The sequence below is a fragment of the Opisthocomus hoazin genome, chromosome W, assembly GCF_030867145.1.
Source record: "Opisthocomus hoazin isolate bOpiHoa1 chromosome W, bOpiHoa1.hap1, whole genome shotgun sequence".
Lineage (NCBI taxonomy): Eukaryota > Metazoa > Chordata > Aves > Opisthocomiformes > Opisthocomidae > Opisthocomus > Opisthocomus hoazin.
The window spans coordinates 12373731-12394024 of NC_134453.1; positions in this window are offsets into that span (position 1 = coordinate 12373731).

Below are 20294 nucleotides of genomic sequence, written 5' to 3' on the forward strand. Positions count from 1 at the left end.
GTTCAAATTTTGGGAGCAGGGCTGCCGGAGGAGCCCGGCATTAACCCCCACTGCTACATTTGAAGTTTGAGGGGGCAAGACAAGCAAGCAGCCCCAGTCTCTGTGCCTCTGTGTGAGCAGTGCCATGGGCAGATGAGGCTGAGCAACAGCTTTCCAGGCTAGCTCTTTCTGGCTGCGAGCTATCTGCAGACGTTTGCGTTTTCAGAGCAGGGCTGCCGCAGACGCGCTGCACGAACACCCAAAGACACGTTTGAAGTTTGAGGTGGCAAGACAAGCAAGCAGCCGCAGTCTCTGTGCCTCTGTGCGAGCAGTGCCATGGGCAGATGAGGCTGAGCAACAGCTTTCCAGGCTAGCTCTTTCTGCCTGCGAGCTATTTGCAGACGTTCACATTTTCGGACCAGCCCTGCCGGAGGCGCTTGGCACGGACCACCTAAGCTACATTTGAAGTTTGAGGGGGCAAGACAAGCAAGCAGCCCCAGTCTCTGTGCCTCTGTGCGAGCACTGCCATGGGCAGATGAGGCTGAGCAACAGCTTTCCAGGCTAGCTCTTTATGGCTGCAATCTGTCTGCAGACATGCGAATTTTGGGAGCAGGGCTGCCGGAGGAGCACGGCATGCACCCCCCATGGTACATGTGAAGTTTGAGGGGGCAAGACAAGCAAGCAGCCCCAGTCTCTGTGCCTCAGTGCGAGCAGTGCCATGAGCAGATGAGGCTGAGCAACACCTTTCCAGGCTAGCTCTTTCTGGCTGCGAGCTATCTGCAGACGTTCGCATTTTCGGAGCAGCCCTGCCGGAGGCGCCCGGCACGGACACCCTAAGATACATTTGAAGTTTGAGGTGACAAGACAAGCAAGCAGCCCCAGGCTCTGTGCCTCTGTGCGAGCAGTGCCATGGGCAGATGAGGCTGAGCAACAGCTTTCCAGGCTAGCTCTTTCTGGTTGCGAGCTATCTGCAGACATTCGCATTTTCGAAGCAGGGCTGCCGCAGACGCCCGACACGGATCCCAAAGGCACGTTTGAAGTTTGAGGGGGCAAGACAAGCAAGCAGCCCCAGTCTCTGTGCCTCTGTGCGAGCATTGCCATGGGCAGATGAGTCTGGACAACAGCTTTCCAGGCTAGCTCTTTCTGGCTGCGAGCTATCTGCAGACGTTTGCATTTTCGGAGCAGCCCTGCCAGAGGCCCCCGGCACGGACCACCTAAGCTACATTTGAAGTTTGAGGGGGCAAGACAAGCAAGCAGCCCCAGTCTCTGTGCCTCTGTGCGAGCAGTGCCATGGGCAGATGAGGCTGAGCAACAGCTTTCCAGGCTAGCTTTTGTTGTCTGCAAGCTTTCTGCAGATGTTTGCATTTTTGGAGCAGGGATGCCGGAGGCTCCCGGCACGGACCACCTAAGCTACGTTTGAAGTTTGAGGTGGCAAGAGAAGCAAGCAGCCCCAGTCTCTGTGCCTCAGTGCGAGCAGTGCCATGAGCAGATGAGGCTGAGCAACAGCTTTCCAGGCTAGCTCTTTCTGGCTGCGAGCTATCTGCAGACATTCGCATTTTCGGAGCAGGGCTGCCGCAGACGCCCGACACGGATCCCAAAGCTACGTTTGAAGTTTGAGGGGGCAAGACAAGCAAGCAGCCCCAGTCTCTGTGCCTCTGTGCGAGCAGTGCCATGGGCAGATGAGACTGAGCAACAGCTTTCCAGGCTAGCTCTTTCTGTCTGCGAGCTATCTGCAGACGTTCGCATTTTCGGACCAGCCCTGCCGGAGGCCACCGGCACGGACCACCTAAGCTACGTTTGAAGTTTGAGGTGGCAAGACAAGCAAGCAGCCCCAGTCTCTGTGCCTCTGTGCGAGCAGTGCCATGGGCAGATGAGGCTGAGCAACAGCTTTCCAGGCTAGCTCTTTCTCGCTGCGAGCTATCTGCAGACGTTCGCATTTTCGGAGCAGGGCTGCCGGAGGCGCCCAGCACGGACCACCTAAGCTACATTTGAAGTTTGACGGGGCAAGACAAGCAAGCAGCCCCAGTCTCAGTGCCTCTGTGCGAGCAGTGCCATGGGCAGATGAGGCTGAGCAACAGCTTTCCAGGCTAGCTCTTTCTGGCTGCGAGCTATCTGCAGACGTTCGCATTTTCGGACCAGCCCTGCCGGAGGCGCTCGGCACAGACCACCTAAGATACATTTGAAGTTTGAGGGGGCAAGACAAGCAAGCAGCCCCAGTCTCTGTGCCTCTGTGCGAGCACTGCCATGGGCAGACGAGGCTGAGCAACACCTTTCCAGGCTAGCTCATTCTGGCTGCAATCTGTCTGCAGACATGCGAATTTTGGGAGCAGGGCTGCCGGAGGAGCACGGCATGCACCCGCCATGGTACATGTGAAGTTTGAGGGGGCAAGACAAGCAAGCAGCCCCAGTCTCTGTGCCTCTGTGCGAGCAGTGCCATGGGCAGATGAGTCTGGACAACAGCTTTCCAGGCTAGCTCTTTCTGGCTGCGAGCTATCTGCAGACGTTTGCATTTTCGGAGCAGCCCTGCCAGAGGCCCCCGGCACGGACCACCTAAGATACGTTTGAAGTTTGAGGTGGCAAGACAAGCAAGCAGCCCCAGTCTCTGTGCCTCTGTGCGAGCAGTGCCATGGGCAGATGAGGCTGAGCAACAGCTTTCCAGGCTAGCTCTTGTTGTCTGCAAACTTTCTGCAGATGTTTGCATTTTTGGAGCAGGGATGCCGGAGGCTCCCGGCACGGACCACCTAAGCTACGTTTGAAGTTTGAGGTGGCAAGACAAGCAAGCAGCCCCAGTCTCTGTGCCTCTGTGCGAGCACTGCCATGGGCAGATGAGGCTGAGCAACAGCTTTCCAGGCTAGCTCTTTATGGCTGCAATCTGTCTGCAGACATTCGAATTATGGGAGCAGGGCTGCCGGAGGAGCACGGCATGCACCCCCCATGGTACATGTGAAGTTTGAGGGGGCAAGACAAGCAAGCAGCCCCAGTCTCTGTGCCTCTGTGCGAGCAGTGCCATGGGCAGATGAGGCTGAGCAACAGCTTTCCAGGCTAGCTCTTTCTGGCTGCGCGCTATCTGCAGACGTTCAAATTTTGGGAGCAGGGCTGCCGGAGGAGCCCGGCATTAACCCCCACTGCTACATTTGAAGTTTGAGGGGGCAAGACAAGCAAGCAGCCCCAGTCTCTGTGCCTCTGTGTGAGCAGTGCCATGGGCAGATGAGGCTGAGCAACAGCTTTCCAGGCTAGCTCTTTCTGGCTGCGAGCTATCTGCAGACGTTTGCTTTTTCAGAGCAGGGCTGCCGCAGACGCGCGGCACGAACACCCAAAGACACGTTTGAAGTTTGAGGTGGCAAGACAAGCAAGCAGCCCCAGTCTCTGTGCCTCTGTGCGAGCAGTGCCATGGGCAGATGAGGCTGAGCAACAGCTTTCCAGGCTAGCTCTTTCTGCCTGCGAGCTATTTGCAGACGTTCACATTTTCGGACCAGCCCTGCCGGAGGCGCTTGGCACGGACCACCTAAGCTACATTTGAAGTTTGAGGGGGCAAGACAAGCAAGCAGCCCCAGTCTCTGTGCCTCTGTGCGAGCACTGCCATGGGCAGATGAGGCTGAGCAACACCTTTCCAGGCTAGCTCTTTATGGCTGCAATCTGTCTGCAGACATGCGAATTTTGGGAGCAGGGCTGCCGGAGGAGCACGGCATGCACCCCCCATGGTACACGTGAAGTTTGAGGGGGCAAGACAAGCAAGCAGCCCCAGTCTCTGTGCCTCTGTGCAAGCAGTGCCATGAGCAGATGAGGCTGAGCAACAGCTTTCCAGGCTAGCTCTTTCTGGCTGCGAGCTATCTGCAGACGTTCGCATTTTCGGAGCAGCCCTGCCGGAGGCGCCCGGCACGGACACCCTAAGATACATTTGAAGTTTGAGGTGGCAAGACAAGCAAGCAGCCCCAGGCTCTGTGCCTCAGTGCGAGCAGTGCCATGGGCAGATGAGGCTGAGCAACAGCTTTCCAGGCTAGCTCTTTCTGGTTGCGAGCTATCTGCAGACATTCGCATTTTCGAAGCAGGGCTGCCGCAGACGCCCGACACGGATCCCAAAGGCACGTTTGAAGTTTGAGGGGGCAAGACAAGCAAGCAGCCCCAGTCTCTGTGCCTCTGTGCGAGCATTGCCATGGGCAGATGAGTCTGGACAACAGCTTTCCAGGCTAGCTCTTTCTGGCTGCGAGCTATCTGCAGACGTTTGCATTTTCGGAGCAGCCCTGCCAGAGGCCCCCGGCACGGACCACCTAAGCTACATTTGAAGTTTGAGGGGGCAAGACAAGCAAGCAGCCCCAGTCTCTGTGCCTCTGTGCGAGCAGTGCCATGGGCAGATGAGGCTGAGCAACAGCTTTCCAGGCTAGCTTTTGTTGTCTGCAAGCTTTCTGCAGATGTTTGCATTTTTGGAGCAGGGATGCCGGAGGCTCCCGGCACGGACCACCTAAGCTACGTTTGAAGTTTGAGGTGGCAAGACAAGCAAGTAGCCCCAGTCTCTGTGCCTCAGTGCGAGCAGTGCCATGAGCAGATGAGGCTGAGCAACAGCTTTCCAGGCTAGCTCTTTCTGGCTGCGAGCTATCTGCAGACATTCGCATTTTTAGAGCAGGGCTGCCGGAGACGCCCAACACGGATCCCAAAGCTACGTTTGAAGTTTGAGGGGGCAAGACAAGCAAGCAGCCCCAGTCTCTGTGCCTCTGTGCGAGCAGTGCCATGGGCAGATGAGGCTGAGCAACAGCTTTCCAGGCTAGCTCTTTCTGGCTGCGAGCTATCTGCAGACGTTCGCATTTTCGGACCAGCCCTGCCGGAGGCCACCGGCACGGACCACCTAAGTTACGTTTGAAGTTTGACGGGGCAAGACAAGCAAGCAGCCCCAGTCTCAGTGCCTCTGTGCGAGCAGTGCCATGGGCAGATGAGGCTGAGCAACACCTTTCCAGGCTAACTCTTTATGGCTGCAATCTGTCTGCAGACATTCGAATTTTGGGAGCAGGGCTGCCGGAGGAGCCCGGCATGCACCCCCCATGGTACATGTGAAGTTTGAGGGGGCAAGACAAGCAAGCAGCCCCAGTCTCTGTTCCTCTGTGCGAGCAGTGCCATGAGCAGATGTGGCTGAGCAACAGCTTTCCAGGCTAGCTCTTTCTGGCTGCGAGCTATCTGCAGACGTTCGCATTTTCGGAGCAGCCCTGCCGGAGGCGCCCGGCACGGACACCCAAAGATACATTTGAAGTTTGAGGGGGCAAGACAAGCAAGCAGCCCCAGGCTCTGTGCCTCTGTGCGAGCAGTGCCATGGGCAGATGAGGCTGAGCAACAGCTTTCCAGGCTAGCTCTTTCTGGTTGCGAGCTATCTGCAGACATTCGCATTTTCGGAGCAGGGCTGCCGCAGACGCCCGACACGGATCGAAAAGCCACGTTTGAAGTTTGAGGTGGCAAGACAAGCAAGCAGCCCCAGTCTCTGTGCCTCTGTGCGAGCAGTGCCATGGGCAGATGAGTCTGGACAACAGCTTTCCAGGCTAGCTCTTTCTGGCTGCGAGCTATCTGCAGACGTTTGCATTTTCGGAGCAGCCCTGCCATAGGCCCCCAGCACGGACCACCTAAGCTACGTTTGAAGTTTGAGGTGGCAAGACAAGCAAGCAGCCCCAGTCTCTGTGCCTCTGTGCGAGCAGTGCCATGGGCAGATGAGGCTGAGCAACAGCTTTCCAGGCTAGCTCTTTCTGCCTGCGAGCTATCTGCAGACGTTCGCATTTTGGGAGCAGCCCTGCTGGAGGCGACCAGCACGGAGCACCTAAGCTACATTTGAAGTTTGAGGGGGCAAGACAAGCAAGCAGCCCCAGTCTCTGTGCCTCTGTGCGAGCACTGCCATGGGCAGATGAGGCTGAGCAACAGCTTTCCAGGCTAGCTCTTGTTGTCTGCAAGCTTTCTGCAGATGTTTGCATTTTTGGAGCAGGGATGCCGGAGGCTCCCGGCACAGACCACCTAAGCTACGTTTGAAGTTTGAGGTGGCAAGACAAGCAAGCAGCCCCAGTCTCTGTGCCTCTGTGCGAGCAGTGCCATGGGCAGATGAGGCTGAGCAACACCTTTCCAGGCTAGCTCTTTATGGCTGCAATCTGTCTGCAGACATGCGAATTTTGGGAGCAGGGCTGCCGGAGGAGCACGGCATGCACCCCCCATGATACATGTGAAGTTTGAGGGGGCAAGACAAGCAAGCATCCCCAGTCTCTGTGCCTCAGTGCGAGCAGTGCCATGGGCAGATGAGGCTGAGCAACAGCTTTCCAGGCTAGCTCTTTCTGGCTGAGAGCTATCTGCAGACGTTCGCATTTTCGGAGCAGCCCTGCCGGAGGCGCCCGGCACGGACACCCTAAGATACATTTGAAGTTTGAGGGGGCAAGACAAGCAAGCAGCCCCAGGCTCTGTGCCTCTGTGCGAGCAGTGCCATGGGCAGATGAGGCTGAGCAACAGCTTTCCAGGCTAGCTCTATCTGGTTGCGAGCTATCTGCAGACATTCGCATTTTCGGAGCAGGGCTGCCGCAGACGCCCGACACGGATCCCAAAGCCACGTTTGAAGTTTGAGGGGGCAAGACAAGCAAGCAGCCCCAGTCTCTGTGCCTCTGTGCGAGCAGTGCCATGGGCAGATGAGGCTGAGCAACAGCTTTCCAGGCTAGCTCTTTCTGCCTGCGAGGTATCTGCAGACGTTCGCATTTTGGGAGCAGCCCTGCCGGAGGCGCCCAGCACGGACCACCTAAGCTACATTTGAAGTTTGAGGGGGCAAGACAAGCAAGCAGCCCCAGTCTCTGTGCCTCTGTGCGAGCAGTGCCATGGGCAGATGAGGCTGAGCAACAGCTTTCCAGGCTAGCTTTTGTTGTCTGCAATCTGTCTGTAGATGTTTGCATTTTGGGAGCAGGGATGACGGAAGCGCTCGGCACGGACAGCCTAAGCTACGTTTGAAGTTTGAGGTGGCAAGACAAGCAAGCAGCCCCAGTCTCTGTGCCTCTGTGCGAGCAGTGCCATGGGCAGATGAGGCTGAGCAACAGCTTTCCAGGCTAGCTCTTGTTGTCTGCAATCTGTCTGCAGATGTTTGCATTTTGGGACTAGGGATGCCGGAGTCACCCGGCATGGACCACCTAAGATACGTTTGATGTTTGAGGTGGCAAGACAAGCAAGCAGCCCCAGTCTCTGTGCCTCTGTGCGAGCAGTGCCATGGGCAGATGAGGCTGAGCAACAGCTTTCCAGGCTAGCTCTTTCTGGCTGCGAGCTATCTGCAGACATTCGCATTTTGGGAGCAGGGCTGCCGCAGGCGGCCGGCACGGACAGCCTAAGCTACGTTTGAAGTTTGAGGTGGCAAGACAAGCAAGCAGCCCCAGTCTCTGTGCCTCTGTGCGAGCAGTGCCATGGGCAGATGAGGATGAGCAACAGCTTTCCAGGCTAGCTCTTTCTGGCTGCAATCTATCTGCAGATGTTCGAATTTTGGGAGCAGGGCTGCCGGAGGAGCCCGGCATGCACCCCCAATGCTACATTTCTAGTTTGAGGGGGCAAGACAAGCAAGCAGCCCCAGTCTCTGTGCCTCTGTGTGAGTACTGCCATGGGCAGATGAGGCTGAGCAACAGCTTTCCGGGCTAGCCATTTCTGGCTGCGAGCTATCTGCAGACGTTCGCATTTTGGGAGCAGCCCTGCTGGAGGCGCCCAGCACGGACCACCTAAGATACATTTGAAGTTTGAGGGGGCAAGACAAGCAAGCAGCCCCAGTCTCTGTGCCTCTGTGCGAGCAGTGCCATGGGCAGATGAGGCTGAGCAACAGCTTTCCAGGCTAGCTCTTGTTGTCTGCAAGCTTTCTGCAGATGTTTGCATTTTTGGAGCAGGGATGCCAGAGGCTCCCGGCACGGACCACCTAAGCTACGTTTGAAGTTTGAGGTGGCAAGACAAGCAAGCAGCCCCAGTCTCTGTGCCTCTGTGCGAGCAGTGCTATGGGCAGATGAGGCTGAGCAACACCTTTCCAGGCTAGCTGTTTATGGCTGCAATCTGTCTGCAGACATTCGAATTTTGGGAGCAGGGCTGCCGGAGGAGCACGGCATGCACCCCCCATGGTACAAGTGAAGTTTGAGGGGGCAAGACAAGCAAGCAGCCCCAGTCTCTGTGCCTCAGTGCGAGCAGTGCCATGAGCAGATGAGGCTGAGCAACAGCTTTCCAGGCTAGCTCTTTCTGGCTGCGAGCTATCTGCAGACGTTCGCATTCTCGGAGCAGCCCTGCTGGAGGCGCCTGGCACGGACACCCTAAGATACATTTGAAGTTTGAGGGGGCAAGACAAGCAAGCAGCCCCAGGCTCTGTGCCTCTGTGCGAGCAGTGCCATGGGCAGGTGAGGCTGAGCAACAGCTTTCCAGGCTAGCTCTTTCTGGTTGCGAGCTATCTGCAGACATTCGCATTTTCGGAGCAGGGCTGCCGCAGACGCCCGACACGGATCCCAAAGCCACGTTTGAAGTTTGAGGTGGCAAGACAAGCAAGCAGCCCCAGTCTCTGTGCCTCTGTGCGAGCAGTGCCATGGGCAGATGAGTCTGGACAACAGCTTTCCAGGCTAGCTCTTTCTGGCTGCGAGCTGTCTGCAGACGTTTTCATTATTGGAGCAGGGATGCCGGAGGCACCCGACACAGACCACCTAAGATACGTTTGAAGTTTGAGGTGGCAAGACAAGCAAGCAGCCCCAGTCTCTGTGCCTCAGTGCGAGCAGTGCCATGAGCAGATGAGGCTGAGCAACAGCTTTCCAGGCTAGCTCTTTCTGGCTGCAATCTATCTGCAGACGTTCGCATTTTCAGAGCAGGGCTGCCGGAGACGCCCGGCACGAAACCCCTAAGATACGTTTGAAGTTTGAGGGGGCAAGACAAGCAAGCAGCCCCAGTCTCTGTGCCTCTGTGCGAGCAGTGCCATGGGCAGATGAGGCTGAGCAACAGCTTTCCAGGCTAGCTCTTTCTGGCTGCGCGCTCTCTGCAGACGTTCAGATTTTGGGAGCAGGGCTGCCGGAGGAGCCCGGCATTAACCCCCGCTGCTACATTTGAAGTGTGAGGGGGCAAGACAAGCAAGTAGCCCCAGTCTGTGTGCCTCTGTGCGAGCAGTGCCATGGGCAGATGAGGCTGAGCAACAGCTTTCCAGGCTAGCCATTTCTGGCTGCGAGCTATCTGCAGACGTTCGCATTTTGGGAGCAGCCCTGCTGGAGGCCCCCTGCACGGACCACCTAAGATACGTTTGAAGTTTGAGGTGGCAAGACAAGAAAACAGCCCCAGTGTCTGTGCCTCTGTGCAAGCAGTGCCATGGGCAGATGAGGCTAAGCAACAGCTTCCCAGGCTAGCTCTTTCTGGCTGCGCGCTCTCTGCAGACGTTCGAATTTTGGGAGCAGGGGTGCCGGAGGAGCCCGGCATGCACCCCCAATGCTACATTTGAAGTTTGAGGGGGCAAGACAAGCAAGCAGCCCCAGTCTCTGTGCCTCTGTGCAAGCAGTGCCATGGGCAGATGAGGCTGAGCAACAGCTTACCAGGCTAGCTCTTTCTGGCTGCGAGCTATCTGCAGACGTTTGCGTTTTCGGAGCAGGGCTGCCGCAGACGCCCTGCACGAACACCCAAAGCCACGTTTGAAGTTTGAGGTGGCAAGACAAGCAAGCAGCCCCAGTCTCTGTTCCTCTGTGCGAGCAGTGCCATGGGCGGATGAGGCTGACCAACAGCTTTCCAGGCTAGCTCTTTATGGCTGAGAGCTATCTGCAGACGTTTGCGTTTTCGGAGCAGGGCTGCCGCAGACGCCCTGCACGAACACCCAAAGCCACGTTTGAAGTTTGAGGGGGCAAGACAAGCAAGCAGCCCCAGTCTCTGTGCCTCTGTGCGAGCAGTGCCATGGGCAGATGAGGCTGAGCAACAGATTTCCTGGCTATGTCTCCTTGTCTGCGAGCTGTCTGCAGACGATTGCATTTTCGGAGCAGGGATGCCGGAGGCACCCGGCATGGACCACCTAAGATACGTTTGAAGTTTGAGGTGGCAAGAAAAGCAAACGGCCCCAGTCTCTGTGCCTCAGTGCGAGCAGTGCCATGGGCAGATGAGGCTGAGCAACAGCTTTCCAGGCTAGCTCTTTCTGGCTGAGAGCTATCTGCAGACGTTCACATTTTCGGAGCAGGGCTGCCGGAGGCGCCCGGCACGGGCAGCCTAAGCTACGTTTGAAGTTTGACGTGGCAAGACAAGCAAGCAGCCCCAGTCTCTGTGCCTCTGTGCGAGCAGTGCCATGGGCAGATGAGGCTGAGCAAGAGCTTTCCAGGCTAGCTCTTTCTGGCTGAGAGCTATCTGCAGATGTTTGATTTTTGAAGTAGGGCTGCCGCAGACACCCGACACGGATCCCAAAGCCACGTTTGAAGTTTGAGGGGGCAAGACAAGCAAGCAGCCCCAGTCTCTGTGCCTCAGTGCGAGCAGTGCCATGGGCAGATGAGGCTGAGCAACACCTTTCCAGGCTAGCTCTTTCTGCCTGCGAGCTATCTGCAGACGTTCGCATTTTCGGAGCAGCCCTGCTGAAGGCGCCCGGCACGGACACCCTAAGATTCATTTGAAGTTTGAGGTGGCAAGACAAGCAAGCAGCCCCAGTCCCTGTGCCTCTGTGCGAGCAGTGCCATGGGCAGATGAGGCTGAGCAACAGCTTTCCAGGCTAGCTCTTTCTGGCTCCAATCTGTCTGCAGACATTTGAATTTTCGGAGCAGGGATGCCGGAGGAGCCCGGCATGCACCCCCAATGCTACATGTGAAGTTTGAGGGGGCAAGACAAGCAAGCAGCCCCAGTCTCTGTGCCTCTGTGCGAGCAGTGCCATGGGCAGATGAGGCTGAGCAACAGCTTTCCAGGCTAGCTCTTTCTGGCTGCGAGCTATCTGCAGACGTTCGCATTTTCGGAGCAGGGATGCCGTAGGCACCCCGCATGGACCACCTAAGATACGTTTGAAGTTTGAGGTGGCAAGACAAGCAAGCAGCCCCAGTCTCTGTGCCTCTGTGCGAGCACTGCCATGGGCAGATGAGGCTGAGCAACAGCTTTCCATGCTACCTCTTTCTGGCTGCAATCTATCTGCAGACGTTCGCATTTTCGGAGCAGGGCTGCCGCAGACGCCCGACACGGATCCCAAAACCACGTTTGAAGTTTGAGGGGGCAAGACAAGCAAGCAGCCATAGTCACTGTGCCTCTGTGCGAGCAGTGCCATGGGCAGATGAGGCTGAGCAACAGCTTTCCAGGCTAGCTCTTTCTGCCTGCGAGGTATCTGCAGACGTTCGCATTTTGGGAGCAGCCCTGCCGGAGGCGCCCAGCACGGACCACCTAAGCTACATTTGAAGTTTGAGGGGGCAAGACAAGCAAGCAGCCCCAGTCTCTGTGCCTCTGTGCGAGCAGTGCCATGGGCAGATGAGGCTGAGCAACAGCTTTCCAGGCTAGCTCTTTCTGGTTGCGAGCTATCTGCAGACATTCGCATTTTCGAAGCAGGGCTGCCGCAGACGCCCGACACGGATCCCAAAGGCACGTTTGAAGTTTGAGGGGGCAAGACAAGCAAGCAGCCCCAGTCTCTGTGCCTCTGTGCGAGCAGTGCCATGGGCAGATGAGGCTGAGCAACAGCTTTCCATGCTGGCTCTTTCTGGCTGCAATCTATCTGCAGACGTTCGAATTTTGGGAGCAGGGCTGCCGAAGAAGCCCGGCATGCACCCCCAATGCTACATTTCTAGTTTGAGGGGGCAAGACAAGCAAGCAGCCCCAGTCTCTGTGCCTCTGTGCGAGCAGTGCCATGGGCAGATGAGGCTGAGCAACAGCTTTCCAGGCTAGCTCTTTCTGGCTGCGAGCTATCTGCAGACGTTCGCATTTTGGGAGCAGCCCTGCCGGAGACGCCCAGCACGGACCACCTAAGCTACATTTGAAGTTTGAGGTGCCAAGACAAGCAAGCAGCCCCAGTCTCTGTGCCTCTGTGCGAGCAGTGCCATGGGCAGAGGAGGCTGAGCAACAGCTTTCCAGGCTAGCTCTTGTTGTCTGCAATCTGTCTGCATATGTTTGCTTTTTGGGACTAGGGATGCCGGAGCCACCCGGCATGGACCACCTAAGATACGTTTGATGTTTGAGGTGGCAAGACAAGCAAGCAGCCCCAGTCTCTGTGCCTCTGTGCGAGCAGTGCCATGGGCAGATGAGGCTGAGCAACAGCTTTCCAGGCTAGATCTTTCTGGCTGCGAGCTATCTGCAGACGTTCGCATTTTCAGAGCAGGGCTGCCGGAGACGCCCGGCACGAAACCCCTAAGATACGTTTGAAGTTTGAGGGGGCAAGACAAGCAAGCAGCCCCAGTCTCTGTGCCTCCGTGCGAGCAGTGCCATGGGCAGATGAGGCTGAGCAACAGCTTTCCAGACTAGCTCTTTCTGGCTGCGAGCTATCTGCAGACGTTTGCGTTTTCGGAGCAGGGCTGCCGCAGACGCGCGGCACGAACACCCAAAGGCACATTTGAAGTTTGAAGGGGCAAGACAAGCAAGCAGCCCCAGTCTCTGTGCCTCTGTGCGAGCAGTGCCATGGGCAGATGAGGCTGAGCAACAGCTTTCCAGGCTAGCTCTTTCTGCCTGCGAGCTATCTGCAGACGTTCGCATTTTGGGAGCAGCCCTGCCGGAGGCGCCCAGCACGGACAGCCTAAGCTACATTTGAAGTTTGAGGGGGCAAGACAAGCAAGCAGCCCCAGTCTCTGTGCCTCTGTGCGAGCAGTGCCATGGGCAGATGAGGCTGAGCAACAGCTTTCCAGGCTAGCTCTTGTTGTCTGAAATCTGTCTGCAGATGTTTGCATTTTGGGAGCAGGGATGCCGGAGGCGCTCGGCACGGACAGCCTAAGCTACGTTTGAAGTTTGAGGTGGCAAGACAAGCAAGCAGCCCCAGTCTCTGTGCCTCTGTGCGAGCAGTGCCATGGGCAGATGAGGCTGACCAACAGCTTTCCAGGCTAGCTCTTGTTGTCTGCAATCTGTCTGCAGATGTTTGCATTTTGGGACTAGGGATGCCAGAGGCACCCGGCATGGACCACCTAAGATACGTTTGATGTTTGAGGTGGCAAGACAAGCAAGCAGCCCCAGTCTCTGTGCCTCTGTGCGAGCAGTGCCATGGGCAGATGAGGCTGAGCAACAGCTTTCCAGGCTAGCTCTTTCTGCCTGCGAGCTATCTGCAGACATTCGCATTTTGGGAGCAGGGCTGCCGCAGGCGGCCGGCACGGACAGCCTAAGCTACGTTTGAAGTTTGAGGTGGCAAGACAAGCAAGCAGCCCCAGTCTCTGTGCCTCTGTGCGAGCAGTGCCATGGGCAGATGAGGCTGAGCAACAGCTTTCCATGCTGGCTCTTTCTGGCTGCAATCTATCTGCAGACGTTCGAATTTTGGGAGCAGGGCTGCCGAAGAAGCCCGGCATGCACCCCCAATGCTACATTTCTTGTTTCACGTGGCAAGACAAGCAAGCAGCCCCAGTCTCTGTGCCTCTGTGCGAGCAGTGCCATGGGCAGATGAGGCTGAGCAACAGCTTTCCAGGCTAGCTCTTTCTGGCTGCGAGCTATCTGCAGACGTTCGCATTTTGGGAGCAGCCCTGCCGGAGACGCCCGGCACGGACAGCCTAAGCTACGTTTGAAGTTTGAGGGGGCAAGACAAGCAAGCAGCCCCAGTCTCTGTGCCTCAGTGCGAGCAGTGCCATGGGCAGATGAGGCTGAGCAACAGCTTTCCAGGCTAGCTCTTTCTGGCTGCAATCTATCTGCAGACGTTCGCATTTTAAGAGCAGGGCTGACGGAGACGCCCGGCACGAAACCCCTAAGCTACGTTTGAAGTTTGAGGGGGCAAGACAAGCAAGCAGCCCCAGTCTCTGTGCCTCTGTGCGAGCAGTGCCATGGGCAGATGAGGCTGAGCAACACCTTTCCAGGCTAGCTCTTTCTGCCTGCGAGCTATTTGCAGACGTTCGCATTTTGGGAGCAGCCCTGCCGGAGGCGCCCAGCACGGACCACCTAAGCTACATTTGAAGTTTGAGGTGCCAAGACAAGCAAGCAGCCCCAGTCTCTGTGCCTCTGTGCGAGCAGTGCCATGGGCAGATGAGGCTGAGCAACAGCTTTCCAGGCTAGCTCTTGTTGTCTGCAATCTGTCTGCAGATGTTTGCTTTTTGGGACTAGGGATGCCGGAGCCACCCGGCATGGACCACCTAAGATACGTTTGATGTTTGAGGTGGCAAGACAAGCAAGCAGCCCCAGTCTCTGTGCCTCTGTGCGAGCAGTGCCATGGGCAGATGAGGCTGAGCAACAGATTTCCAGGCTAGCTCTTTCTGGCTGCGAGCTATCTGCAGACGTTCGTATTTTCGGACCAGCCCTGCCGCAGGCCCCCGGCACGGACCACCTAAGCTACGTTTGAAGTTTGAGGTGGCAAGACAAGCAAGCAGGCCCAGTCTCTGTGCCTCTGTGCGAGAAGTGCCATGGGCAGATGAGGCTGACCAACAGCTTTCCAGGCTAGCCCTTTCTGGCCGCGAGCTATCTGCAGACGTTCGCATTTTCGGACCAGCCCTGCCGCAGGCGCCCAGCACGGACCACCTAAGCTACATTTGAAGTTTGAGGGGGCAAGACAAGCAAGCAGCCCCAGTCTCTGTGCCTCTGTGCGAGCAGTGCCATGGGCAGATGAGGCTGAGCAACAGCTTTCCAGGCTAGCTCTTGTTGTCTGCAATCTGTCTGCAGATGTTTGCTTTTTAGGACTAGGGATGCCGGAGCCACCCGGCATGGACCACCTAAGATACGTTTGATGTTTGAGGGGGCAAGACAAGCAAGCAGCCCCAGTCTCTGTGCCTCTGTGCGAGCAGTGCCATGGGCAGATGAGGCTGAGCAACAGATTTCCAGGCTAGCTCTTTCTGGCTGCGAGCTATCTGCAGACGTTCGTATTTTCGGACCAGCCCTGCCGCAGGCCCCCGGCACGGACCACCTAAGCTACGTTTGAAGTTTGAGGTGGCAAGACAAGCAAGCAGGCCCAGTCTCTGTGCCTCTGTGCGAGAAGTGCCATGGGCAGATGAGGCTGACCAACAGCTTTCCAGGCTAGCCCTTTCTGGCTGCGAGCTATCTGCAGACGTTCGCATTTTCGGACTAGCCCTGCCGCAGGCGCCCAGCACGGACCACCTAAGCTACATTTGAAGTTTGAGGGGGCAAGACAAGCAAGCAGCCCCAGTCTCTGTGCCTCTGTGCGAGCAGTGCCATGGGCAGATGAGGCTGAGCAACAGCTTTCCAGGCTAGCTCTTTCTGGCTGCAAGCTGTCTGCAGATGTTTGCATTTTGGGAGTAGGGCTGCCGGAGGAGCCCGGCATGCACCCCCACTGCTACATGTGAAGTTTGAGGGGGCAAGACAAGCAAGCAGCCCCAGTCTCTGTGCCTCTGTGCGAGCAGTGCCATGGGCAGATGAGGCTGAGCAACAGCTTTCCAGGCTAGCTCTTTCTGGCTGCGAGCTATCTGCAGATGTTCGCATTTTCAGAGCAGGGCTGACGGAGGCTCGCGGCACGGATCAACAAATATAAGTTTGAAGTTTGAGGGGGCAAGACAAGCAAGCAGCCCCAGTCTGTGAGCCTCTGTGCGAGCAGTGCCATGGGCAGATGAGGCTGAGCAACAGCTTTCCAGGCTAGCTCTTTCTGGCTGCGAGCTATCTGCAGACGTTCGCATTTTCAGAGCAGGGCTGTCAGAGGCCCCCTGCACGGACCACCTAAGATACGTTTGAAGTTTGAGGTGGCAAGACAAGCAAACAGCCCCAGTGTCTGTGCCTCTGTGCAAGCAGTGCCATGGGCAGATGAGGCTAAGCAACAGCTTCCCAGGCTAGCTCTTTCTGGCTGCGCGCGCTCTGCAGACGTTCTAATTTTGGGAGCAGGGATGCCGGAGGAGTCCGGCATGCACCCCCACTGATACATTTGAAGTTTGAGGGGGCAAGACAAGCAAGCAGCCCCAGTCTCTGTGCCTCTGTGCGAGCAGTGCCATGGGCAGATGAGGCTGAGCAACAGCTTTCCAGGCTAGCTCTTTCTGGCTGCAAGCTGTCTGCAGATGTTTGCATTTTGGGAGTAGGGCTGCCGGAGGAGCCCGGCATGCACCCCCACTGCTACATGTGAAGTTTGAGGGGGCAAGACAAGCAAGCAGCCCCAGTCTCTGTGCCTCTGTGCGAGCAGTGCCATGGGCAGATGAGGCTGAGCAACAGCTTTCCAGGCTAGCTCTTTCTGGCTGCGAGCTATCTGCAGACGTTCGCATTTTCAGAGCAGGGCTGTCAGAGGCCCCCTGCACGGACCACCTAAGATACGTTTGAAGTTTGAGGTGGCAAGACAAGCAAACAGCCCCAGTGTCTGTGCCTCTGTGCAAGCAGTGCCATGGGCAGATGAGGCTAAGCAACAGCTTCCCAGGCTAGCTCTTTCTGGCTGCGCGCGCTCTGCAGACGTTCGAATTTTGGGAGCAGGGGTGCCGGAGGAGCCCGGCATGCACCCCCAATGCTACATTTGAAGTTTGAGGGGGCAAGACAAGCAAGCAGCCCCAGTCTCTGTGCCTCTGTGCAAGCAGTGCCATGGGCAGATGAGGCTGAGCAACAGCTTTCCAGGCTAGCTCTTTATGGCTGCGAGCTATCTGCAGACGTTTGCGTTTTCGGAGCAGGGCTGCCGCAGACGCCCTGCACGAACACCCAAAGCCACGTTTGAAGTTTGAGGTGGCAAGACAAGCAAGCAGCCCCAGTCTCTGTTCCTCTGTGCGAGCAGTGCCATGGGCGGATGAGGCTGACCAACAGCTTTCCAGGCTAGCTCTTTCTGGCTGCTAGCTGTCTGCAGACATTCGCATTTTCGGAGCAGGGCTGCCGGAGGCGCCTGGCACGGACAGCCTAAGCTACGTTTGAAGTTTGAGGGGGCAAGACAAGCAAGCAGCCCCAGTCTCTGTGCCTCTGTGCGAGCAGTGCCATGGGCAGATGAGGCTGAGCAACAGCTTTCCAGGCTAGCTCTTTCTGGCTGAGAGCTATCTGCAGACGTTCGCATTTTGGGAGCAGTGCTGCCCGAGCAGCCCGGCATGCACCCCCAATGCTACATGTGAAGTTTGACGTGGCAAGACAAGCAAGCAGCCCCAGTCTCTGTGCCTCTGTGCGAGCAGCGCCATGGGCAGATGAGGCTGAGCAACAGCTTTCCAGGCTAGCTCTTTCTGGCTGCGAGCTATCTGCAGACGTTCGCATTTTCAGAGCAGGGCTGACGGAGTCTCGCGGCACGGACCACCAAATATAAGTTTGAAGTTTGAGGGGTCAAGACAAGCAAGCAGCCCCAGTCTCTGTGCCTCTGTGCGAGCAGTGCCATGGGCAGATGAGGCTGAGCAACAGCTTTCCAGGCTAGCTATTTCTGGCTGCGAGCTATCTGCAGACGTTCGCATTTTGGGAGCAGGGCTGCTGGAGGCGCCTGACACGGAGAGCCTAAGCTACATTTGAAGTTTGAGGTGGCAAGACAAGCAAGCAGCCCCAGTCTCTGTGCCTCTGTGTGAGCAGTGCCATGGGCAGATGAGGCTGAGCAACAGATTTCCTGGCTATGTCTCCTTGTCTGCGAGCTGTCTGCAGACGATTGCACTTTCGGAGCAGGGATGCCGGAGGCACCCGGCATGGACCACCTAAGATACGTTTGAAGTTTGAGGTGGCAAGAAAAGCAAACAGCCCCAGTCTCTGTGCCTCTGTGCGAGCAGTGCCATGGGCAGATGAGGCTGAGCAACAGCTTTCCAGGCTAGCTCTTTCTGGCTGAGAGCTATCTGCAGACGTTCGCATTTTCGGAGCAGGGCTGCCGGAGGCGCCCGGCACGGGCAGCCTAAGCTACGTTTGAAGTTTGACGTGGCAAGACAAGCAAGCAGCCCCAGTCTCTGTGCCTCTGTGCGAGCAGTGCCATGGGCAGATGAGGCTGAGCAACAGCTTTCCAGGCTAGCTCTTTCTGGCTGAGATCTATCTGCAGACGTTTGATTTTTGGAGTAGGGCTGCCGCAGACACCCGACACGGATCCCAAAGCCACGTTTGAAGTTTGAGGGGGCAAGACAAGCAAGCAGCCCCAGTCTCTGTGCCTCAGTGCGAGCAGTGCCATGGGCAGATGAGGCTGAGCAACACCTTTCCAGGCTAGCTCTTTCTGCCTGCGAGCTATCTGCAGACGTTCGCATTTTCGGAGCAGGGCTGCTGAAGGCGCCCGGCACGGACACCCTAAGATTCATTTGAAGTTTGAGGTGGCAAGACAAGCAAGCAGCCCCAGTCTCTCTGCCTCTGTGCGAGCAGTGCCATGGGCAGATGAGGCTGAGCAACAGCTTTCCAGGCTAGCTCTTTCTGGCTGCGAGCTATCTGCAGACGTTCGCATTTTGGGAGTAGGGCTGCTGGAGGCGCCTGACACGGAGAGCCTAAGCTACATTTGAAGTTTGAGGGGGCAAGACAAGCAAGCAGCCCCAGTCTCTGTGCCTCTGTGCGAGCAGTGCCATGGGTAGATGAGGCTGAGCAACAGCTTTCCAGGCTAGCTCTTTCTGGCTGCAAGCTATCTGCAGACGTTTGCATTTTCGGAGCAGGGATGCCGGAGGCACCCGGCATGGACCACCTAAGATACGTTTGAAGTTTGAGGTGGCAAGACAAGCAAGCAGCCCCAGTCTCTGTGCCTCTGTGTGAGCAGTGCCTCGAGCAGATGAGGCTGAGCAACAGCTATCCTGGCTATGTCTCCTTGTCTGCGAGCTGTCTGCAGACGTTTGCATTTTCGGAGCAGGGATGCCGGAGGCACCCGGCATGGACCACCTAAGATACGTTTGAAGTTTGAGGGAGCAAGACAAGCAAGCAGCCCCAGTCTCTGTGCCTCTGTGCGAGCAGTGCCATGGGCAGATGAGGCTGAGCAACAGCTTTCCAGGCTAGCTGTTTCTGGCTGCAATCTGTCTGCAGACATTTGAATTTTGGGAGCAGGGATGCCGGAGGAGCCCGGCATGCACCCCCAATGCTACATGTGAAGTTTGAGGGGGCAAGACAAGCAAGCAGCCCCAGTCTCTGTGCCTCTGTGCGAGCAGTGCCATGGGCAGATGAGGCTGAGCAACAGCTTTCCAGGCTAGCTCTTTCTGGCTGCGAGCTATCTGCAGACGTTCGCATTTTCGGAGCAGGGATGCCGTAGGCACCCCGCATGGACCACCTAAGATACGTTTGAAGTTTGAGGTGGCAAGACAAGCAAGCAGCCCCAGTCTCTGTGCCTCTGTGCGAGCACTGCCATGGGCAGATGAGGCTGAGCAACAGCTTTCCAGGCTAGCTCTTTCTGGCTGCGAGCTATCTGCAGACGTTCGCATTTTCGGAGCAGGGCTGCCGTAGGCCCCCGGCACGGGCAGCCTAAGCTACGTTTGAAGTTTGACGTGGCAAGACAAGCAAGCAGCCCCAGTCTCTGTGCCTCTGTGCGAGCAGTGCCATGGGCAGATGAGGCTGAGCAACAGCTTTCCATGCTACCTCTTTCTGGCTGCAATCTATCTGCAGACGTTCGCATTTTCGGAGCAGGGCTGCCGCAGACGCCCGACACGGATCCCAAAATCACGTTTGAAGTTTGAGGGGGCAAGACAAGCAAGCAGCCATAGTCTCTGTGCCTCTGTGCGTGCAGTGCCATGGGCAGATGAGGCTGAGCAACACCTTTCCAGGCTTGCTCTTTCTGGCTGCGAGCTATCTGCAGACGTGCGCATTTTCAGAGCAGGGCTGCCGAAGGCCCCCTACACGGACAGCCTAAGATACGTATGAAGTTTGAGGGGGCAAGACAAGACAGCAGCCCCTGTCTCTGTGCCTCTGTGCGAGCAATGCCATGGGCAGATGAGGCTGAGCAACACCTTTAAAGGCTAGCTCTTTCTGGCTGCGAGCTATCTGCAGACGTTCGCATTTTGGGAGCAACCCTGCCGGAGGTCCGCTGCATGGACCACCAAATCAACGTTTGAAGTGTGAGGGGGCAAGACAAGCAAGTAGCCCCAGTCTGTGTGCCTCTGTGCGAGCAGTGACATGGGCAGATGAGACTGAGCAACAGCTTTCCAGGCTAGCTCTTTCTGGCTGCGCGCTCTCTGCAGACGTTCGAATTTTGGGAGCAGGGGTGCCGGAGGAGCCCGGCATGCACCCCCAATGCTACATTTGAAGTTTGAGGGGGCAAGACAAGCAAGCAGCCCCAGTCTCTGTGCCTCTGTGCAAGCAGTGCCATGGGCAGATGAGGCTGAGCAACAGCTTTCCAGGCTAGCTCTTTATGGCTGCGAGCTATCTGCAGACGTTTGCGTTTTCGGAGCAGGGCTGCCGCAGACGCCCTGCACGAACACCCAAAGCCACGTTTG